Raw genomic sequence first — 6,000 nt, 5'->3', positions numbered from 1 at the left:
AATCCCGGTGATTGTCGTGCTTCTTTCTTACCTGCCCACTTGAAATCATAATTTTATCAAGTGAATGAGCATATAATACTTTAATCTGAAATAATATGAACAAATAACTATTGCACCTAGTCCCGAGCGGAAGCATGAGTGTGTGTTCTATCCCACCCTTAATAATAGGACGACATTGAGTGAATCGCTCCCATGCCCATAGCTGCAGAAGTAATAAGGGACTCGATATCTGACTAATATATGGGTCGACGACATTACACAAATTGCGGTATAAGTATGCAAGGCATGCGCTACCCTAACTATACTCTTGCATGCGATGTAAATCCTCAACAAATTGAAAGAACATGCCGTGCACATAACCCTCTATTTTAGAGCCCATCAGATCACCACCTATCATTCGCAATATAGTGGCACGAACATAACATTGTATAGTTTCATCGGTTGCATTGGTGGGAAGTTTCGTTAGGTCGAAGGTTTTAGCCAGCCACCAAATTGAAAGACGTCTCAACTTCATATTAGAGGGGTGTAGAACTTGATCAAGGAACCTTAAACAATAGTCATATATGTCAACATTCGCTCTACCAGATATCGCTGACCCATGAATAGGTAGACCCAACATAACTGCAACATTTTGCAAAGTTATTGTCATCTCTCCTTCGGACATGTGAAATGAATGTGTTTCCGGCCTCCATCTCTCAAGAAGAGCAGTAATAAGTGCTCTATTAATACGACAATATCCAACCTAGAAAACCCCTAAGAATCCTGCTACGCTCATCCAATAAATAAAACGATCATTTTGAATATTATACTCATTTTGATGTAGACTGGTTCGCTTCACAAGCAAAGGTTCAAGGTAACTGGCATTATATGACTCATCGCGACTTGCTCTAACCTGAAGAAACATTGTACAACAAATTAATTTTATCATAACCATAACATATGTGCACAAATACAATGACAAAGAAATTAACGACACAATTTATTTTATTACCACATTATCCCATACTGTTTCGGATCTATGCGACGTCTGTAGATGTAATAACTCACCATCAACTGGACTTGGATGTCTAAGGTAATCGGCACATCCAGGCCTGCGGTCCATATCTATACACAGATACAAATGAATATATGTATATCAAATATTATATCATACTTACGCATATAATCTTTGTCAATATAAGTACGTCATACATAATATCAATAATGTCTTACAAAGTTAATTAAAAAACACACGTCTTACAGAGTTATAAAATATTTGAAGTTACACAAGAACAAAAAGAATTAAACATGTGGACAAGTTTTTCTATTATGTCCAGGTTGCCCACACCGTCGACAATGTTGCACTCCGCTTGTGGATGGTCCAACGTCCATCTCATTTCTCCTTCTTCCCGCTGGCTTACCCTTTTTTCTCTTCGTGTCTGGGTCAGGTATTAGACATCGACCATCATCACCTTCCATAATTGGCCAATATGCCTCATTACCCAGGGGATGAAAACTACTTCTATAGCATTTGATCGTAGTTGATAATAAATACACAACATCTATATAGATAAAATATCTCTTCCAGTTGCCATACATGCTGCTATTGCATGCGAACAAGGTATCTTTGTCCCCTGAAATTTTCCACAACTACAATGTTGAAGGCGAAGATGTACCATTTGCTTATTACCTCCTTTTCGCATTTCACGGGAGTATCCAGTCTTCACTTCAAAAACTCCATCTTCATGATTGAAAGAGGTTACCTGATGGGTGTACACAACTTTCAAACGTCTATCAAGCAATTTAAGACACAACGAAGTGTACACTTTGTCATTGGCCATCTGATCAAAGTATACATTTCTTCTGTTATCAAAGTACTTGACCATGTTATAAAATGTGTGCTTGATAAGGGCAGCAACAGGTAAACGACGTGCATCTTTCAAAATTGAATTGACACACTCAGCTACAATTATATTCGCATGCCCATATCTGTGACCCCCATCATGGGACATTGACCATTTTTCTATTGGGAGCGATGTAATCCAGTTCCATGCCTCATCATTCCTCTCTTTTACCCGCTCCAAAACTCGCTCACACTTTCTTACTTAACACGTCCTCCCTATAATGTGACATCAGTTAGATGTTGTATATAAAACATGTATGCATAAGTATTAATAACATTGCGAAGTTTTGTAACCGTACCAGCTTTATGAGTAAATTCTTGTGTCCAACATTTTTGAAGCGTGTGTTAAAATTGCTGGCCACATGACAGAGGCAATAGCGATGTTTTGCATGAGTTTCATCCCAACCGAGATATTGGTTATTCATTGTCTGCATAATTCCAATATGTCTATCGGAAATGACACATATACCATCACACCTTACTACATGCGTTCGAAGGAGCGCCATGAACCATCCCCAACTGTCCACATTCTCGGACTCTACCAACGCATAAGCCAGTGGAATCACAGAGTTATCTCCATCAATGGTTGTTGCAATTAGGAGTGAATGTTTTTACTTACCATAAAGGAAAGTTCCATCAATTTGGATCACTGGCTTTGTGAACTTGATACTGTCGATAGCTGGTTTGAATGACCAAAATAGTCGACGCAAAATTTTTTTGTTGAATTCAATTGCACGATGCCTGACATGAGTGTGATCATCGAATGCCCACCATACAACACTTCCAGGATTTGTCTGTTGTAGAGCTGCAAAGAAATGTGGTAGACGTTGGTATGATTCATCCCAATCACCCCAAATTCTGGCAATAGCCTTCTGTTTAGCCTCCCATGCTTTCCTATAGGAGGGTTTGAAATGCAACCAATTGTGAATTTCAACGATAATACTTCCAACTGACTTGGATGGATCTTTCTTCACCCCTTCCAATATGCAGTTGCATATAAAGTTTGAGTCCAATTGTCTGTGATCAAGTGATATAACCCTCGCAACACATATGTGTGGACCTTTATATCGTGTTATGCCCCATCCTCCACCAAGTTTCTTTAGCCTTGCTACACGTAACTGCCAACTACACCCATATTTAGTGTTCCTACATACGACTGACCAAACACGCGAACTTGACTCAACAACTTCATATTCTCGACTGTAATTCAAGGAATACTGTTTAATTGTATTAATTACATTTTCCTTCTCTTGAAACTCCAATATTGTATCAAATTCTGTACCAACTACCATTCCAACTATATTACCCATTGATCTGATCCAATCTATTGAAACAGGGTAGTTGGCTCCTACAGTAAACTGAAATGCTTCAGGCACTTCGATCATTGCCTCTTCCTCATAATCGTCTTGACCGAGTAGCCCATCACTATCTTCCTCTTCTGAAGGGTTGGACTGACAATTATTTGTTGCTATCGGTATGTCAATGCTCTCAAGTAGTGGGACATCTGAATGACTCAATACACGAAAAGACTCCATAACTTCATGTGATGGACCAGCCTCATCATAAATACTTGCGCCGAGACTTGCTCGAATGGAGCTTCAGACAATGCCTGATTCGGAACATACACACTTCGTCGATCACATTGTAGAGTTGAATCACCAAACGGTTGAAAACTTGGAGCACATACACTGTGACGACTAGGCAGTATAAAAGGATCGCCAATTAGCTTTGAAGTAGGAGCATATACACTATGCCTACCACTTTGCATAACAGGTTCATGCAAAAGACCCAAACTACGATCACAAAAACTTCGTCTACCACCCAGCTCTGCCTCCTGAGTACATACACTTCTCCTACCCTTAACTCGATATTTTCTAGTTTTCACATATAGCTGAGGATAACTTGTACTTTCAACAATAGCAATACTATCAACAAGGGCACGTATATCATCACCATCTTTGACCTCCATACAATAATAATGGATGACTCCATTTGACATACAAGGCAATCTATATATTATATCAGATATAATATCATCTGATCGAAGCTCCAATTTCTGGCTTATGGATTCAACAAGGTTACTATACTCAAAGCTCTCTTGCAAAAACACTACCCGATGCGACCCTCCTTCATAATTTGCACCGTGCTCACCCTCAACGATCCTACCTCCATAGCTAACAAGGACTTTTATTCTTGAAGTCATTCTACAATAAATAAGTAATGGTACACCAAATTTTAAATAAACTATAATTTGTAAACATAAAGAAATTCTCAACAAACAAAATATTTTTTTAATTAAACTAATGAAATAAATTATTTTTTATTTTCACATCTCTAAAATTAATATTTTTCATTAGTTTAAAATTCAAATTTATTGTCAAGATAAGATTATTTTAAACACATCAAAATTTTATTTAATAATAAACTAAATGCACTAATTACATTATGCTTAATAATACTTTTAAAAAAGCAAACACCTATACAACTAAATTACTAACGAGTTATAATATAAATCTAATATAAAAACTACATAGGATACAAACACTATATATTTTCACATACCTCAAATATAATATTTAATAATATAACTAAATTAAAAAATCTCTCATGGAAAATCTCAAGTTTAAAATTTCATATTAAAATTTTCTTAATTAATATTAAATACTAATAAATTCATTTCACTTACTAGTTGCATAATAATAAAATTAAAAAATTTACTTACTAATTATTTTTTTTAATTATTGTTAATTCTACTTTCAAACGATAAAAGTAAGGTGAATATTTATTTTGTAATCATGTCAGAGGAATAATACAGAGTGATTTTTCTAATTACAATAAGAAAAAATAGATTGATCATATTATTTCATGTAATTAACAAGTTTTCAAGCTGTCACAAAATCAATAATTATAATTACTTATTTTTTTAAAAAATAAAACTAACTTGAAAGAAACTTGATCATATCTATTTGAATTGTTTAATTCATTTATTTGAAATTAAGTAACCGATAACGGAAGATAAATAAATCTTTAATCTACTCGTAGAAATGCTCTTGAGATAAAAAAATACCTGTTTTATCACAATTTTGCTCTTCCTAGCTCATTCGCAGCCTCAATTGCTTTGAACGCTTTCCCTTCATAGCCTCACTTCTCACAATTAATTCATTACACATTTATATAGAGAATTGATGCGCTGTACATATTAATTAATGACTGTTGCTCAATTAATCAATCCGACATGTCAGCGGGATTCCTGTCCATTATATATCAGCAGGATTCCCGTGACATGTCTGTATGTCAGCGTGATTTCTGCTCGCTGCATGTCAGCGAAATTTCCGCTACAAATTAATTAAGATTCCATTTGATTTCGTTTTGCATGGAGCCGCGTCGAGAAAACTTTATCTTTGTAATAATAATTAATGGGACCATAGCACATGCGGTCAATACAAAATCAATAATTATAATTATTTTTTTAAAAAATAAAACTTAGCAAATGAAAAATAAAATAATTTGTAAAAAAAATTTAAAAAAAAGTTGCCGGGATTTAAATCCCGATAATTAATTCATATCCGAGATTTAAATCACGGAATATAAAGAAATAAATAAAAAATAATAAATACCGAGATTTAAATCCCGGATATGAATTCATCTCACCTAATTTATAAAAAATTTTAATTTTACATATTTTTATAATAACTTTACTATTTAAGCCTATTTTAAAAATTTTCCTTCATTCCGAGCGTTATACAAAATCCCCATGCAAAGGATATATTCATGATTTTTATTGGGATTCGGTGTACCATGATTATCATCTCATCTATATCATCTATATCAAAGACTAATATTTTTACATCGGAAATATATATCAGTGCTATTAATTTTGATGCTTTGATAAAGGTTTACCCTACGTATTTATATAATAAAAACTGATTTGTTCATTTTAATACCTTTGTTAATTCGTCTTTATGTTAATACAAAATAGTTAAATTATAAATGATTATTAATTATTAATATAATGGTCAAGATATAAAAAAATATATACTTAGACGTGTCAAATTTTAACATCATAATTTAATAGGATAATATTCTATATTTTAATCATTGTATCGTCCCAAGACAAC

The sequence above is a fragment of the Zingiber officinale genome, chromosome 5A, assembly GCF_018446385.1.
Source record: "Zingiber officinale cultivar Zhangliang chromosome 5A, Zo_v1.1, whole genome shotgun sequence".
NCBI lineage: Eukaryota > Viridiplantae > Streptophyta > Magnoliopsida > Zingiberales > Zingiberaceae > Zingiber > Zingiber officinale.
Note: the sequence above shows the minus strand (reverse complement) of the source record.